The sequence below is a fragment of the Ambystoma mexicanum genome, chromosome 2p (assembly GCF_040938575.1).
Source record: "Ambystoma mexicanum isolate Mex_15411 chromosome 2p, UKY_AmexF1_1, whole genome shotgun sequence".
Taxonomy (NCBI): Eukaryota; Metazoa; Chordata; class Amphibia; order Caudata; family Ambystomatidae; genus Ambystoma; species Ambystoma mexicanum.
In genome coordinates, this window is record NC_090923.1 from 746,390,814 (window position 1) to 746,410,269 (window position 19,456).

The following is a 19,456-nucleotide window of genomic DNA, read 5'->3' on the forward strand; positions in this document are numbered from 1 at the left end:
CACGAGTACCAGACACCGGCGGATGGGTTTTTCAACCACCAGTTGCTTCTCCGCGTGAACAACGTTACCACCCTGACCATTTTATGGGACGATCGCCAAGTACAAGTATGCCCTTACGCGGTACTAACGGCTAGATGCAACATACAGACCGTTGTGGTGGCCTAGTGCCTCGTTGTTGGAACAGCCATGCGATTATCAGTGCGACCGAAGAGCTTATTTTATCGTAAACCAACACCCTGTGTACTGCACACGAACATCGCTTGCCTCAAGACGAACTATTTTGGATCGAGAGCAAAGAAAAATGCAAATCGCTGAATATTCTCTAAACATTTGATGTCCAATAAATGTACTTTGCCAAATGTACAATCTTGCCGTTTGCTTTTAAACCACAGTTTCATATTCCGAATTGTGGCGCTGTATTGTGAGATGATCTAAGACCCTGTGTACAGCAAAGGAACATCGCGTGCCTCAAAACGAACTTTTTGGAACGTGAGCAAATAAAAATGCAAATCGCTGAATATTCTCAAAACATTTGATGTCAAATAAATGTACTTTACCAAATTTACAATCTTGCGGTTTAATTTAAAAGTACAGTTTCATATTCCCAATTGTGGCGCGCTGTGTTGTGTGAGCTCATCTGTGTTGATTTCCGGGTTCTGTGTGGAGTCGCGTAGAAGACGCCTGGGCGCGTTTGCCTACGCAGCTCAGTCACGTCACGGATAGAGGCGGGGAATATGAATGTTTTGATAAAGTCTGTTTCAGGGGCAGGGGATTTGATTTAGTGCCGCAAAAGCAGGTGAGCCAGGGCGATGGGGGGAAATGATAGGATTATCAGAAAATGGCGGCTGATTTCGAGTGCGTTAATGGACGAAAAGTCGGGTAAGAACCATAGGAAAGTTTTCTACGATCTACCGAGTTATGCTTAAAAACACATGGCCGAACCGTAGGGACAATAAAAAAAAGTCCCAGAACTATCCTTTAAACACGTGCAACATTTACCGGACAGCGTTGGGTAATACAGACTGTTACCTGAGCGTCACCAGCTACCACGCGAGCATCTTCTCACAAACTCAGCTGCAAGACAAGGAAGGAAAGGCGGAACAAGAGTGAACATCGGACATATTGAACTCTATGAACTTGATACTTACTGGTCCTTGCCAGGAACCTCAGAGTCAATACTCTCCGGAACTCTCCCACGCCTTCAAACCAGTGAAGTAACTGGCATCAACGCGCCCCTGCAATCGATGCAGGATGGAGAGCTCATCTTTCCACTGTGGGGGGGGGGGCATCACTTGAATCCACGGGTGGCTAAATCCATCTCTCCACTTGCAGGAGAATACTTCTACGGGTCAAGCAGACAAGATTAGGAGGGCCAGTCCAGTCAGTCATCTCTGCACTACGCATCACGTTGGTGGAGACCGCAGCCGTCCGGGTCCAACCAACGCCCCTGTGGGAGCCAGGTGAGCGTAACATTCCGACTCAATTTCGGCACACGCTGGCTCAGGTGAGTAGTGGACGATGAATTTATTATGTTTGTTGGTATATAGGACAGTATTGATATGTCTTCTCAATGATCTCTCGATCAATTAAAATAGTGTATTGAAAATGTAACTTCATTTCCATCAATATTGCATTACTCCAGTTTCCCTAGTTACCAGAATTACCCAACTTTTAAAATGTTTCACTTTAGACTACTTTCTCTATGCCCGCTTTCAGGACACTCTAATAAATCAGTGATATGTGACCCGTAGTAAAAACTTTCATAATGCCCTTTAAAAGTCGCCTAATGTTTTTGAATGTGTTGGGTGACATGTCTTTTATATAGAGCTCACTGATGCAAACACAGACCCTCACCAGTGATGAAACCAACGACACGTCTAGTATCCCAATGGTGAGCCCAACCGACATGCACAAAGTGATATTTTAGAGCGTTGGGTTTGGCCACATTTTTAATACTAATGTGCCTTTTCCATTGTACTCTTTTCTGACAATGTACTAAAATTGAAGGATACTTTCTCTATCCCTGCTTTCAGGACACTCTAATAAATCAGTGAAATGTGACCCTTAGTAAAAACTTCCATAGTGCCCTTTAAAAGTCGCCTAATGTTTTCGAATGTGTTGGGTGACATGTCTTTTACGTAGAGCTCACTGATGCAAGCACAGACCCTCACCAGTGATGAAACCAACAACACGTCTAGTATCCCAATGGTGAGCCCAACCGACATGCACAAAGTGATATTTTAGAGCGTTGGATGTGGCCACATTTTTAATACTAATGTGCCTTTTCCATTGTAATCTTTTCTGACAATGTACTGAAATTGAAGGAGCAAGATTCTTCATCAATTACTTTTCCGAGTCAACATCAACCTCACTCGCTTATCAAGTAATTATATTGTACTAGTCCTTTATATGCGAATGAACAATACATGAATGTGCTATGCTTGGAATTTAAACATATTGAAAATGATTATGTATAGTATTAGTTATTTACACAAAGTGCCATGTATGGGTGTCTCTCAGTATGTACCATCGTCTGCATATCATGTTTTCAATTTTAATTCTGCTTTTACATCTGTATTAAAACATGTACTATGTTATGGGGTATTCTGGAACTTCCACTACAATCACTTCCTCATTTGCAACAGGTCCAGAGTATGAGGTATGCATACTTACAGTTTCCTTGCTACAATGAAAGTAAATCCTACAAAAGATATACTTTGAGACTGAAATGCATATAACCTTGCACTGTTTCAAACTTTTCTGTTTTTGGTTCTAACATTACACTTCCTCCCTATTGCAGAATAGATTAAAAAAAAACTTTACAAAGCAAACTACTTTTGAAGGCAACATTATAAACACTATGTTTTGCAGGGTGATCTCAGATCAAGTCCATGTCTCATCTCGGTAGGTTATCAGGTGAAATCTGAAATGTATATTATGACCAAATCACGTACACAGTTTTGGAAGGTATGTTCATACAAATGTTCTGTTTGTGTTGCAACAACAAACCTTATAGTATAAGGTGAATTTGAAGAGACATGGACTAGAGGTATACATAACCTACTATGAAATACAATTGAGCATCACATTGGATCGGGATTACATTTTTATAATGTTGTAATGTAGTCTGTCAAGTTGGTTCTGTTTGTAGATATGCTCATGTGTTTGTTTGAGTCAAAAAGAAAATGTTCTTGATTTAAACCATATAAAAACGCTCTTTTTTCAAAGTGATGTTGTGGTCGGCAAAGCAAAGTCCACGGTTTCGAAGCGAATTAAGAAAACAAGGGTTAAAAACAAACCAGTTTGTTTTGGAGAAGATTTTAAGCTGATGTTTTCGTTATATTATGTTTTGGTTGGAAAATTGTATCTTCTGAATGTGTGCTATACATTGAGCATTTTTTTCTATAAATCTGTAGAGGCCCAGGAGGAAGAGGAGTATAAAGACTCAGACAACAACTGAAACCAAAGATGTCGCTTGCCAAAAGAATTTCACAATGGAGCAACTACTATTTGAGTCACGGCGTTGTCTAGTCAATATTCAGAGTTGAGATGCATATGTCCAGTGGCTGGAAAATGAATGGAATCTCACCTGTGAACCATACATAGTTACCATGGACCATTGCTACTTTGTGGAAAATCGCCCAGATGAAATTGAAGACAATGAAGGTGCATTGCAATTGCTTGCAGACACTTTGACACAATCTACACTGTCTAAAGTGTTCCACCCACCAAACATTCAATGTTACCTATTTCTCCAATTCATGCAGGAATCTCAGAGCCCGAACAAACAGAGGCTGAAGCATCAACGCAATTGACTGACCAATCTGCTCAAGATCTCGACTTCAGTATGCGTGGTTGGGGGAATTTTCCATCACCTTCGAGTCACAAAACACAGTACTGCAGGACGATTGGGTATTAAAGGAGCAAAAATACATTGTATTTGACTGCTGCCTGCTAGAGATTGTACAAATGATTCAATGTGATAATAAATTATCAGCAGGGGTATATGCAGGCAGCCATTGGTGAATTGCTCTCAAGTGTTTCAAGGCACCAACCTGAGAATCCAGGCCAGCTGCATCCACCTCCATAACACATTTTCATAGTCTGCTCAACCGGTGTTCGGAAAAGTGCCTGCTGGAAATTTTGTTTGTTCAGCAGCTTTATTCAGCAGATCAACTTTCAGTAAGATTTCCAGTTTCTGTCAATTTGTGGGACTTGAGTTCCTTGCTAAAACCCAGTACTACAAATATCAGTGAGAATTCTTGTTCCCCGCTATTAGTCATGCCTGTAAACTGGCACAGATGTCAATGTACAGTACACTCTCTGGCAAAAGGGTCAGACTAGCTGGCGACTTACACTTCCAAGACATGTAAAGTAAAACAATTGTGAATTCTGTCATCGTGTAGGTGTCTGAATGTGCATTGTCTGTTGCCATGGAGAAACATGGTTTCAATAAATCCATCAAACGTCTGGAATCCAGGAGAATGCAAATAGACCTGATAGCCACTGACAGGTAAGTTGGAATTGCAAAGGCCCTGCAAGAGCAATTTCGACACATTCAACATTAATTTAATGTGTGGCACATTGCCAAATCAATCACTAAAAAAATGACAGTGGCTGGTAAAAGTTCAGAAAACCTTTTAAAGTGGTCTCAGTTTATCAGGAACCATCTTTGGTGGAGCTCCAAAACTTGTGATGGATCTGTAGAAATTATACTTGAAAAATGGCGTTCATTGACGCACCATTGTTGTAACATACACTCATTGAGAGAAAACAAACATATCCACGCACGTGCAGATGGACCTTTATCGAAGGAGCAGGAACATAAGAAGTGGTTGGTGCCATGTTCCCCTCCGCACACAGCACTTGAGAGGATTGTGTACGATAAAGCGCTTTCAAGAGACCTGAAGGGAATCACCGAATTCTGCCATACTGGAGATTTGGAGGTATTCCATAATATATGCCTAAAGTACAGGCCCAAAAGGTTGCATTTAGGCATAGACGGTATGGAAGCCAGAACAAGACTGGCTGTACATGCTTAACATAGGGAGGGAACAAGCAAAAACTGCAGGAACTATCGGGATGCTTCATTACGTCATGGCCTTTACAAAACAAAGCAAACAGTGGGTGGCCAAGCCAATATAGCAGAAAATTGATTTTGAATTTGGGAAAGATCTGACATTGACTTTATTGGCCATGCATATGCATTGTATGGCTCCTGATTTAGTTCCCAGGACACATACAATGCATTTGTATTTGTATTTATTTTATTTCTAAAGCGCAGCCAGGCCCAGGGGCATACGGGCGCATAAGTTAGATCTGCTTACAGTTACAATTGAAAGCAGTCAATATGGGTTACGTTACATTGCAGATACAAGTGGGTACAAACTTAGTCATGCAAATGCATATATACATAGTCTAGTATAAGTACATTAATTACAAAATGTGCCAGTGACAGTCAATAATGCTAGGATCAGGCGGTTAGGCTGTCATAGCGTCCATGATGAGAAGCCAACACTTCGTGTTGTGTTTAAATAGGTTAAATGAAGGTTCTGCTCGCAAAGGCGCAGGGATTGTGTTCCATAATTTAGAGGCTTGTACAGGGAAGCTAGCACCACCCGAGTTATGAAGTTTAAATCTCGGTATGGACATAGTGTTAGCTTGTGCTGCTCTAAGTGGTCTTGAAGAAGTGTGAGGTGTAAGTTGGTTGGTGAGGTAGGCTGGTGCATGGTTGGCCCTGGCTTTATGTGTAAGGGCCAGAGTTTTAAGGGATATTCTGTACTTGACTGGGAGCCAACGTAATTTGCGTCTGGTCTCAGAGATGTGCATCTTTTTGGGGATGTTGAGGGCAGCCCTGATGGCATTATTTTGAATTACTTGCAGTTTGTTGATATTTTTATAGCGAGTGCCTAAGTAAAGGGCATTACAATAGTCTATCTTGGATAGGACTAATGCTCTAGCAAGAGTAATGCAATTGGGTGAGGAGATGAACGGTCTACATGCAGTGATCAGCTTACAGGTGTAAGCGGCTGATGATGCTACTGCGTTAGTTTGTTTGGAGAGGGATAATGTGGCATTGATGTAAACACCAAGGGTTTTGGTGTTATTTGACACAGGGATGAGATTGCCGTCTATGGTGAAGGATTTAAATGCGGGATTGAGATTTTTGAGTTTGGCGTGAGTGCCAAGGATGATCAACTCGGTTTTTTCGTCATTGAGACAAAGTCCATGATGTGCCATCCATGCTTGAATTACTGAGTAGATTTCATTCAGGGTTTTGCTGTCTGTTTCATAGTTCCCCGAGATAGGAATGAGTATCTGGGTGTCGTCCGCGTAATTGGTATACGTGACACCCAGATAGTCAAGGATATCAAAGAGGGGCTTTGTGAATACATTATAGAGTGTCGGGGACACGCAAGAGCCTTGCGGGACTCCACAGGGTACTGGTGAGGGTTCAGCCGAATCAGTGGGAGAGAAGACCCTCATGGTTCTGTTCGCCAAGAAGGAACTGATCCAAGCCGTGGCTGCGTCAGAGAAGTGTGCTGCGGTTTTCAAATGGTGACAGAGTGTTTGATGGTTGACCAAGTCAAAAGCTGCTGATAGGTCAAGCAATAGGAGGAGTGCAAGTTTGCCATTGTCTTTCAGGATTTGGATCTGGGTAGTGAAATCTATTGATGCAGTTTCCGTATCATGTCTTGGTCGGAAACCTGACTGCCTAAGTCCTAGGAGATTGTTTGATTCTAAGTAGGCCTGTATTTGTAAATAGGCAGCTCTGTCCAGTATTTTTAATAAGAAAGGTACAGTTGTTATCGGTCTATAGTTAGAAGGGTTGACTGGATCGAGAGTAGGTTTTTTAAGGAGTAGGATGACCCACACATCTTTTAGGTTATCAGGTACTACTCCAGTTTTGAAGAAGGCATTGATGAGGTTGGTTATGAATGGTGCCAGATTGTGCGCAGCGGCTTTGATGATCGGGGCAGGGCAGGCATCACCTTGGCAATTTGAAGGTTTAAGTTTCCTGATAATGTTTTCTACTTCCCAGATTGAGAGGGGTGAGAAGCTGAAAGGTTTACAGGTTGACTTAAAAGTAGGTGATTTGTTAGGTAACTGTTTGTAGTCCGGGTCGGCTAGTAGCAGGGATATTTTTGCCTTGATTTCAGATTGTAGGAGAGCTATTTTGTCTAATAGAGCCTTCTGAATATTACTACACCATAGTGCATCTGTAACACATTTGTCTATGGGGGCAGTGGGGGATTCTAGTTCTTTCAAAATCTTAAAAAGTTCCTTTGTGTTGGATTCCACTTGTGTAATCCTTTTGTTATATGTGTCTTTTTTAGCAAGAAAGATGGCTTCTTTGTAACTAAAGGAGGCTAGAGTTAGCTCAGTCATTTTGGATGCTGTGGGGTGTTTTTTCCAATGTGCCTCTGCGGTTCTCTTAGTTTTGCGTAATTCTCTTAACTGCGGCGTAAACCAAGAGTTAAGGTGACGCTGTGGTTTGGGTTTCCGCAATTTTAGGGGGACAATGGTGTTCAGTGCTTTGAGTATAGCCTGGTTGTAGATATCCACTAAGACTGTGGGGTCAGCCTCTGAGTCAATATTGTTCAGGATGGGGAGTAGTATGGGTAAGAGTTTGTCAGGTGTAATATCTTTCTTATTTCTCGTGCTAGTGGCTGGGGCGATGATAGGCGCCAGGTGGGGTGTGTTGGCTTTGATAGAGAAGGTTATTTTGTGATGATCCGACCAAATGCATGGGTCATTGGATAGGAGGTCAATAGAGCAATTGAGGTGAGTGAGCCAGTCCAATGTTCTGCCTTTGATATGAGTGGGCTCGTGAATAATGTGCGTGTGGCCCAAGTCCGATAAGGTGTTGGCTAGGTCATGGGCGTTAGTCTTCTTAAGGTTGTTAAAACCAAGATTAAAGTCCCCAAGTAAGATAGTTTGAGAGTTGGGTTTGGTATCTGTGGTTATGAGTGATGCAATGTCCTCTATAAAGGAGGAGATGGGACCTGGTGGTCGGTAAATAAGGTGCATAGTAGCCGTATGGTTAGGTGATAGGGGTAGCTTAATAGATAAGGATTCAGCAGAGGGGATTTGAGCGTCCTGGATGACTTTGATGTCAAAGGTATTTCTGAATATGATGGCGAGTCCACGTCCCTTCGTTTGAGTGGTGTTTCTGTCGCATCTAATAATAGCATAATCATTAGGTATAGCAAGGGCCAGAGATGGACCAGAGGCAGCATTAAGCCAAGTTTCCGTGACTGCAAGGAGATCGAGCTTTTCGTGAGATATAAAGTCAGCGATGTCGAGAGCATGGGCTAGAAGAGACCTAGCATTCACCAAGGCTGCTTTAATGAGTTTGTCTTTTTGGGGGGATTTTTCAGGTGGTATAGGTAGGCCGTGCAAATGGGTATGGGCTGACTTGACTGAGTCAGTGGTCGAATTGGCAAGGTTGTGGTCAGTATGCGAATGTTTCATGCTGCGGGCTCTTAATCTAAGGCTTCTGGTTAAGATGCTCGGGTGGAAGGAGCGTGGAAAGGTAGGTAGGCTAGTTCTAGAGTTCAATCTAATGTTTCTAATAGAAATGCTAGGGTGGTGGGAGCATGGGAAGGTCGGTAGGCTAGTTCTAGAATTCAATCTCCAGTTTCTAATAGCAGTAGTACAAGGTTGGTTAGGTGTTGGTCTAGTAGCAAAGTGGCGGATCCAGAGTGCTGATCCAGATACGGGTTAGCAGGTGTCATGGTGCTAGGCCATGAAGTGAGGGTGGTGGTTATCATGCGTGTGCAGGTGTAAGTGTCTTGATTAGGAGATGGATTAGGTTGACTAGTCCAACGTCTAGTGTAGATGTACAGTAGGTGGATGAGAGTAGATAGGCACCAATACATGATGTGGGTAGTGTTGCTAGGAAGCAGAGGTTGCAAGTGTGGTCTAATAGCGACCATAGGCGACCAAAGGCGCAACACAAATCAAACAAATGTGGTCTGTAGGTGACCAGGTGGCGTAATACAATCAGGTATGGCCAGTAGGCGACCGTAAGGCACAACACAAATCAGTCAGGTGTAGTCTGTGGAACATCAGGCATGATACAATCAAGTGTGGTCTGTAGGCTACCATAAGGCGCAACACACATCAATCAAATGTAGTCTATTAATGACCATAGAGCACAATGCTTTGTGGTCAACGCAGACCATAAGGCACAACAAGTCAATCAAATGTGGTCTGTTAGTGACCCTAAGGCACAACAAGAGTCAATCAAATATTGGTCTATTAATGACCATAAGGCACAACACAAGTCAATCAAATATTGGTCTATTAGTGACCATAAGGCACAACGCAAGTCAATTCAATGTGGTCTATCACTGACCATAAGGCACAACACAAGTCAATCAAATATTGGTCTATAAATGACCATAAGGCACAACACAAGTCAATCAAATGTGGTCTATTAATGACCATAAGGCACAACACCGGGCCATGGAGGACATATGTGCAAGCAGCAGGTAGCAGCAGTATTATGCAGCACCTAGATTTGAGATGGCACAGTAGGCTGGAATGCAACACCTAGACATTGGGCTAAAGCACAGAGCAGAGCCGCACCTAGATTTGGCAGTACCGTAGGTTAAAATGCAACACCTATATTTAGTAATATAGTAGGCTGAAAACACCAAGCAGGGCGACACCTAGATTTAGCAGTACAGTAAGCTAAATGCAGCGCCTGTATTTTGCAGTATAGTAGGCTGGAAACACAAAGTAGGCAGCACCTGGATTTACAGTCTCACCGATGCCACAGAACATTGCAAACGAGCCTTGTCCTCCAAACTGGAACTTGTTGAAAGGTTGACTTCCAGATTTAAATGATTTGCAGCTGTCTTCAAAATCTGCTCACAATCACATTTTCAATATGTTCCCCAATGTTTGGACATTGTACAGAAACAATCTAATGGTATTACACTTGCAATTTCAATGCTAGGTAATGTATTACAAAGTATTTATTTATGCCAATATAATTGGGTTTATGATGCATTAATGTATTTCTTTTACCTTTACTTCCTTTATATTGCTTATTCTTTATCTAGAAGACACGTGTCTGGGGTTGCTGTTGGAACTCTTGTTCAGAAGAGATTTGCTCTACCATTTCCGTGCTGGACTGCCCATGCGGGTGGAAGAAAGACTTATATGCAAATGGATATTTCCCCATCTGTGAAAGGTACACTGAGGCTTGGTGGCTGTCAAACCCTCTGGTAGATCCAAACCCCATGCACCCATGCAATCCATGGCACTTGCATGCGCTGACGGCCTCCCCTTAGCAGACGCAATAAGTCATTCCAACAAGGGATATGTTTTTTATATGGACGAATTGGAGGTGCCTCCCGTCAACACCATATGTTTTCTGAAAGGGCAATGGAAAGGGATAAAAAGCATGTCATCGCAGACATAAAATCTATCCTATGGCTCCAGGTGGCTACATGGATTAAATCCAAGACCCTCCAAATCAATCACAAACGTTCTGGGGCCAGAGACCACTAAAATCTCCTACTTTCCTTGCCTAAATAGTACCCTCATACAGCTGTACGCTCCTCTAATTCCAACTCCATGACAGTCAAATACTACACCAATCTGAGAGTGGGTGGCAGGTGCTCTCCTGTGCAGGTGCATGCCTTCCCAACAGGTTCCATGCCCTTGTAAGACTTTTGGAGCACCCGCTACAGTTCCACAAACTGGTAAAAACTGTACCCCTCCATACCACTTTCCCTTCACCGGTAATGACCCAACTGACGCAGTTACCACTGGTCTGAGCCTCATGATTCCCACAGATTGGCCCTCATTCCAACCCAGGCGTTAAGGGTTTAACAGCGCCGTCGGCGCTGTTAACCCTTAACGCCTGATTTCCACGTTAACGCCTGCTTTTAGCAGGCGCTAAGTACCAAGGCGCTAAGCGTCCTTGGCGCTAATTACGGCACCGTAATTTACGGTGCCGTAATTAGCTCCTTCCCCACTCCCATTATGCCCTATGGGGCAAAAATGGGAATGGGGAAGGGTAAATGGGGATTGGGGATTTACCGCCCCACTCACCTTGGAATGGGGCGGTAAATCCGCCATCCACCATGGTGTAAACAGAGTTTACACCATGGTGGTAAAGTAGGGAATTTACCACCTGGGTTGGAATGAGGGCCATTCTCTGGCCTATCCTCCGAGTCAATACTACTCAAACCTACTAGTGACCTTGTCGAAACTGGCAAAGTTTGATCCGGACTGTGCCGAGGGTCGGTCAGTACCTACATAACTTACCCGTTTCCCCTGGCACAACCAATCCCTTTTACGCACGAATATATCCCCTAAAGGTATTCGATCTTGGCTGGGTTAGCCTGTGCTTGCTAGCTATTCTCGCCTTTGAAAACTGTTCTGCCGCCAAGGGCAGATCCTACTCGAATAGTGGGAACCAATTCTTCATCGCCTCAAGCCCCTTCCTGACTTGCTACAGCCTTCCCGAAAATAACCACTTTTTGGCTTCACCTGCGCGATCGTGCGCTTTTACACACAACTGTACTGTTGTGCACAAGGCTCCCCACTTATTAGGGCTGGACTAAATATTTAGGGAATGACTCTGAAGAATTGTATAATGCTCCTAGTTTGTTAACCAACCCTTCTCTTTACAGGTTTTGGCTGTGCTTTCCTCATTTGTCACATTAGGAAACGTATTGTATATATGCTGTATAGTAGAGTATTTTGTATGAACTGTTTTCGCATAACTAAAGTGTATTTGTCTCTATTGGTCCGGTCGACAATAAATGTATAGATATTTTTCATAGTATCAATAATAGGTCTCCATACAATTCCCTGATCTGTTTCTTTGTTTGTTTGTTTGTTTGTTTGTTTATTTATAATGCGCACCAGACCCAAGGGTATAAAGGCGCAGGAGCAGCAAGGTTATTCTCAGCTTGGTTACAGTGCTGTACAGTAATTTACAGTGAGTACATGGGTTAAGGCAGTTGCAGTGTACGTAGTGAAGAACAGTTTTACAAGTATACATATTTACACAATTTACAGAGGCATGGTGAGTTATCATTCATTGTTCTTTATCCACTGAATGTAGTTACGTCTAAAGTGAGGGTAGGTTTGAGGTGTCCTTAAGGAGGGTGGCAAGGAATTCCAATGTTGGGCTGCTTTCACCTGGAAGCTGTTGCCACCTGTTTTGGTCCGTTTGAACCTGGGAACTGTGAGCAAATTTGCATTCTGGGTTCTGGTGGGTCTGTTGGGAGTGTGTCTTGTTATTCTGTTGGCTAAATATCGGGGGGGCTGCGTTATTGAGGCATTTATGTGTTAAGGAAGCTACTTTGAGCATGATTTTGTCAGTGGTAGTGAGCCAATTGTGGTCTCTCCTAACGTTGGAAATGTGTTCTCTCTTGGGTATACAAAGTGCTGCTCTAAGAGCATTGTTTTGCAGAGTCTGGATTTTATTGATAACATATTTATTGGCTCCTATGTAGAGGGCGTTACAATAGTCCAGTTTTGATAGTACAACGGCTCTGGCTAGGGTAATGCAACTTTGAGTGGATAGGAAGGGTTTGGCTGCTCTTATTAGCTTACATGTGTAGGCTGTAGAGGAAGCCATAGAGCTGACCTGTTTGTGGAAGGAGAGGGAGGAGTCTAGGTGGATTCCTAGGGTTTTCACTTTCTTGGCTACCTTGATAGAGTTGCCGTCTATGATGAAGCTAGTGTAATTGTGATCCAGTTTGTTTAAATTTGGGGTGTATCCGAGGATGATGAGTTCAGTCTTGTCATCATTCAGGCATAGACTGTGGAGGCCATCCATGCCTGGATGATGAGGTACACCCTATTTACCAAGGCCAAATCCAGGTTGTAATCTCCCGTCAACGGGATGAGGATCTGGGTATCATTGGCATAATTAGTTGTCAGGTGTCTTGACCCACGTTCAAGTTATTATGCTGCAACATTTGGTGCTGTGGGCTTAGAAAGTCCAAGATGGCCGAAAAGCCCACACTTGCGCCAGAATCCAGGAAAACCGCGCAGTTTGCGCACACCAAGATGATCGCCTAACCTGCCACCCACCAGTGCGAGCGTGATGGGCCAGAAGCGCCATGAGTGAAACGTGGTGCCAAAGGAAAAACAGCAGTGCCTGTTAGCTCAAAAAACGCTTTGAAATCACCTTTGTTTCTCTGAAATGCAAGCTCAAAATGCCTATTCCAAACATTGCAAGATATTCAAAAATCTCACTGCACACCAGCAGACATTTGGCAGAATGTAGTCTTGTGTGCATACAAAATCTGGAAAGATGAAGAGCCTAAAACAATGTTTATAACAAAACTGGCTGAGCTGTGGATGTCAGCAGCTTAAGTGAAATGGGATTTAAAGCCACTAAAATCGAAATGTTTAAAATAAATGAGTGACCTACCTTTGAGTGGCACATAGGTTGCAACTGTTTAAATGTCATAGTTTTGAACTTAGAATCAGCGTTCTAGCTGCATGTGTAAAAATTGTAAGTTTGATTTGAATGAAGAAAAACTGGGAACAAAAGTGACATTTAGCTGAAGCCTGGCTTAAGGAGATTGAATTCTGCCTGACAACTACCCCCGCCAGGAGTGGAAACTTGCCCAGCAACTGCATTCCCAGGCCTGGCCTCCCTTCTGCTGCACCATCAAAAGGAGATCACACCTCTCTGATTGAATTAGGGTTGGGGTACCTGGGGCTGCAGGAAACAGAACAATGAGCTTTCCTTGGCTCAGGCAAATGTTAAATTAGGGGGGTCGTAAATGGCTTCCTCTTGGAAGAAACTGGGAGGAGCAGTGCTTCTGGGAGCCACCTGAGCTGAAGGCGGGGACAGACAGAAAACCCCCCATGTGCTTTGGAACATAAACTACACCCATCTGGGCCAGAGCATAATTTTAAAAAGATGGATAATTCATAGTACGAAATTGTCAAAATTATATAATAATATAATTTATTCTTGTGATTTTTCTATGCACATTTTAAGAGGTGTTAGGACTCTGTGGTATGTTCTGGGGGGTAGTAGCGGAAAAGAAGGTATTACTCCAAATGTCTGTATGTTAAAAATCTGACACTTTATCATCTGATTCCCATACTCCTTGCGCATGTTTGTGTAAATTCTGGAAAAGTTTAGAGGTTGTGTTCTGGATGAAAAGGGCAGAATTCTGTCAGAAGTGGACACGACATCTTACAAAGACAGGGATCGGATGATTTGGTGCTACAGAAAATATGTTAACTGGACATATAATATTAGAAAAATTGTACATAGATAAATATGTATTTGGATCAAAAATAGATTTATGTGCAAATTGACAAGGGGAGGATCCTCTGACCCATAAACCTACCTCATCACAATGACACTTCATTTCTTCCCCAATCAGAGGACGGTAGATTCTCTCACCTATCAGGATCCTCAGAGGGTTGGGCATAGAAAGTCAGCCTTCCCACCCACTTTCTAAAGACATAAAAGGAGCCACTGGGACCCAGGTAGAGGCGTTCACTTTTCACATTCAAACTGATTTCTTGCGAAGCATTTTTCCGGACGACTTCAAATCCAGACTTCAAATCCAGACAGATCCAGAACTTAGACTCCAGAACTTAAAGCAGAGGGGCCAAACCACAAGCTGAATCCTTTTTCAGCAGGCCTCAAAATCTTTTGCAACCTGACTCTTCAACAGCCGGGCTGTGCTGTTTGATTCTGGCTAGAACCCTATGCCAGAACACAGAAAGCAGTGCTGTTTCCAGACCAGACCGCTGTGCAGTGCCAAGAACTGAATCTCCACCTACCCTGAATCTCCTATAGGGAATTAAAATCATTTTTAGCATATTTTCACTTCTTTGCAAATCACATTTAAATATTTTGTATTTTGCCTGTGTTTTAAAATCAATCATCCCTGTGTTCTAAGCTTGCTAGGGGGGAACTGAAATTTGTATTGTATTGTGATTGTATTCCTGAAAACTGTGTGCTTTCCTTCCATCTCTTTATATTGCATAGGGGGGAGTGAATTGCCACAAAGGGGAAAAGTGATTATATTATCTCTTGTTGAAACCATATGAGTTTATTTCTGTACTGCATTCCTTTCCACCATTACTCTTCCTTGAAACCATAAAGCATTCTCAGCTACCTTATCCCTTCTATACTAACTCCTAAGTAATTAAATAAGTGTGCTAGTGTAATATTATCCATTGTTGATCACTGTCATATTCATAAGTGTGCTATCAAATATTAATTTATTTATAAAAGTGTGATATATATCTTGTTTAATTTTTCAATAAATCTTTTAATTTGCAAAACAAACCTACTTCTTGGCTCAGTGAGGTCAGGGGGATTCAAAGGGAGGGGCGTTATACAAGCGTTTATCATCCAGATTTACAAACTAGTCATAAAAATATATAAATAAGGGCTTCCCTTGGGCATCCCAGACCAGGCATTGACTTAGTTGGAGTGCTGAATTGAAGTCCCTTAACATAGTGTAGGTGATACCCAGACCGTCCAGATCATCAAACAGGGGCTTAGTGAACACGTTGTACAGTGTGAGGGAGACACAGGATCCCTGGGGGACCCCACAGGTGATGGGAATGGGGTCAGCGGATGCTGAGGTGGAGAAGACACGCATGGATCTGTTACTCAGGAACGACTCAATCCAGCTAATGGCTTCTTGAGAGAAATGGGCTGCTGAGTCCAGGTGGTTACATAGGATTTTATGATCTACTAAATCAAATGCTGCAGAAAGGTCAAGCAGGAGCAGTAAAGCAGTTTTTCCATTATCTCTCAGGGTGTCAATTTGAGCCTTAAGATCGATGGGGCGGTTTCTGTCCCATGTTGGGGTCTAAAGCCTGATTGCTGGATTCCCAGAAGATGGTTTAGTTCGAGGTATTTTTGTATTTGTAGATAGGCTGTCTTATCTAATATTTTGAGCAGGAAGGGCATGGTAGTAATGGGTCTGTAGTTAGTGGGTCTAGAAGGGTCTAGGGAGTGTTTTTTGAGTAGAGGGAGAACCCAGGACTCTTTAAGATTGTTGGGGATGATATCTGTCCAGGGAAGTAAAAGTGATGATGCTAACAATTGATCAGGGTGTCCCGTATTGACAAACTCTAGTGACACAGAAACTCTTACAAAATGCTTCACTCATATCAAGTTTCCAAAGGAATTTTAGTTACCACAAAACAAATTGCTGAATACAAGATGTCATCCTAGTTACACAGGGAAAAGTCATCCACCCATTATGGTGCACTTATAGAACACTAACTAATCACGGTCAGTGTTCACACAGTGTAATCGCTTTGCCTGGCGATTCCTGCTCCTACTTAGGTGACTCTATTCTATTTTTTAGCATACCGTCATCCTGAAGGTCTTCGCGCTAGGAGTTTCCTTGGCAGCCCGACTTGGACCCCCTATAACCAATGCTAGTTGAGTCTCACACATACCGTGTTCACCAACGCTCACACGGTAAGCCCCCGAAGGGTTCTCTTATTAACTAAAGCAATAACAGCTCATTACAGAATCAATGATTTACTGGAAAAGCAGCCTAGTGTCTCACACACCACCCTCTGTCCCATTTTCTACTGAGTAACACAGGATTCTGCATTTATTGCTTCTCCATCCATTTTCCTTCGTCCTGATGAAGGCCACCCAATCTTAAGCACACCAGATCCACTACAGGTGGCCGAAACACACCCGTGTCGACATTTCCTTCTACAGTGTCAAACGTTAACACTGCCATTTTAAAGCTGTTTAAATTATCCAATGTTAAAATGTGTTTGGTTCCCAATAGACTGCATGGGAACAACTTGTTCTGTATAACATCTCTAGTGAATAATTTTCCCACTGTTTTTTCCTACACATACATTTGTCTGTTAATCTTACCAGACCACATGCATGTCATGTTCTGTTTTTTCCCTGTGTAACTAGGATGAATTTTTGTATTAGGCAATTCATTTTGTCGTAACTAAAATTACTTTGGAAACTTGATATGAGTGAATCATTTTGTAACAGTTTCTGTATCGCTAGAGTTTGTTGCCCATTCGGGACGCCCCGATCAATTTTGCACATTATCACTTGATATTTTTCATATACACTTGTCTAAGACTAATTTGTGGTTTGTTGCTGTGTGTACTCATTGTGGGCTTCCGATCACTCTCACCCCTCCTGGGACTTAGTTTTGACCGCATGCCAAGCTACCTAGATTGGTCTGGCTTTTCCATAAGGTTCCCCTGTTTCACTAAATCGAGGGTGGCCTCGTAAACCTCTTAGAAATCCATCTTAACACCCTCCTCCAGCACTTGTACACCCATAGGCTCCTCCTTCCACCCCTTCACTAGCACTTCACCCCTATGCACTAGCAGGCCGATTGGCACAAGGGCTAATCAGAGCATGAATTTAATTTACCATTTTGGAATTATTTTTCACCAACCCGTGTTCCCATTTCGGCTTCTGGCGCTTTGAAATATAATTTTGTTGGAGACTGTGTGGTACAAATGATCACCTCGTGTGGCAACTTGACATAATTAATACACTGGAGACATATTTAGTATGAGCACCCAATGTCACCCTGTCTCGCATGTTGGTAGAGAGGGCTGCTTCAGGTGCGCAAGGGAGTATTAACGGACTTGCATGAATTATAGATAGTATGAGCCAAGCAATATATGCCAGAAGGTTAAGTAGCAAACAAATGAGTCAAGAGTGGAACAGGGACGTAGTAATGAAAGGCGGTAGGTATTTACGACAAGTAGGGGAATGCTTTGTGCCATGAAACAGTGCTGGACGAGGCAGAGGTGGAGTTTCGATTTCATTTTCTTATAGAGACGATATATCCCCAGAGGTAACAGCAACACATCATTTTCTGGATTGTTTTTTCGTTCCTGTCGCAAAACATATTTTCCATCGCTGTTTGTAACTGTCCATGGTTTTATGAACCACTTGCATAGAGCAGCATCTTGTCCAGTTCTTTTTCTTTTGGTGGCATTGTTTCCCAAAATCGAAACGTACCCGTCTCTGGCTTCAATAACTGAAAACAGGCTATTTGGCCTTGAGCGAAAGTCAGCAACTATTTGAAGGACACAATGTGTTGAATACCCACAAAAAATGTATAACATTTACTATATTGAAAGTGGACATACGAAAATGTAGTTTCCATTTCTACAATCTGTTGTTCAGAGCGGTTACTCACCGACAATGCACCTTCCTGAAATTATGGGACCTTAACTATACATATTTGTGCGATTAAAAATGGCATGTGTGCTGTATGAATAATGACTAATTCAGTGAGGTACGAATGTGCGATTTGACCAAAAGAATTGACACATTACGTTATGTTATGTTGAATGATATTTATACTGTGCACTATAAAAAAACTTGCGGTTTATCTGTCTAGTAATGATTGTTATTTGTGTATAGTTTAAAGAGGTGTGAATAGAAGTATGAATAGAAGTATGACTTTTTGGGACGTATCGCTTACTGGCCTTGTCCACCAAAATATTCTGTGCAGAGTTATGGGTTGTTATCTGGACCATATTGTGATGATTACATCTCGAAGACCCACGCCCACAACCTGTATGCAGGCTAATGATATCGACACCACTTTGTCCCGTGGGATATCCTGGTGTGCTGTCACCGGTGTATCCTTGTGCACCATAAAGTGGAGGTTGGGGGGGTGTCGGGGGCAGAACCTTTTCCATGGGCACTTGGTTCTCTTTTCGATCTCTACTCTTACTACTTCCAGTATAATGCCATCTGTCTGTGGTTCAAACAAAAACATTACTATCTCTGTCCTTATTTTCTGGTAGTGCCCGCTATGTGAAGCGGGTGCATTTGGTTCTCCATCCCATTGGGAGGTATACATACTTCACAGCGCTCACCTTTCATGCACGTCGTGGTCTCACTGACTACCCCATATTGTCATGTTTGTGTTCATTCTGATTAGGTTTCATCCGGTTCTGAATTATATGGTAAATTGATATATTTGATTACAGAACGGCTATATTGTTTAATTCTGTTATCTACGCAGCTATATTCTACCGTTCTATGCATGCCATAGTTTCCAGCTACCATTGGATGGATTCTTCAATCAACATTGGCGGATAATCATCAACAGTGCTTATTTGATAACCGTTATGTGGGATGACCGACAGGGACCAATCTGCCCTTTAGCGGTACCAGCAATAAGGAGCAACCTGTCAGCGTTTATCATGTGGAAACGTGCAGATGCGAAAGCATTGGCATTGCAAGTGCAAAGAATCCATAGAGTCTCAGGAACGGAACACCATGTGCGTCATTAGAACGTTTTGCTGGTGTAACATAAGGACACATAATAATTGGAGTACAGGGATTGATCGATCGCTGATTGGAATCGGCATATCATGGGGAAGTTATAAAAAAACATTTGAAACATGCAATGTTTGTTAGCTATAACTTGTATTGCAAAAAGATATCGTTCATTTTGTGGACATAATC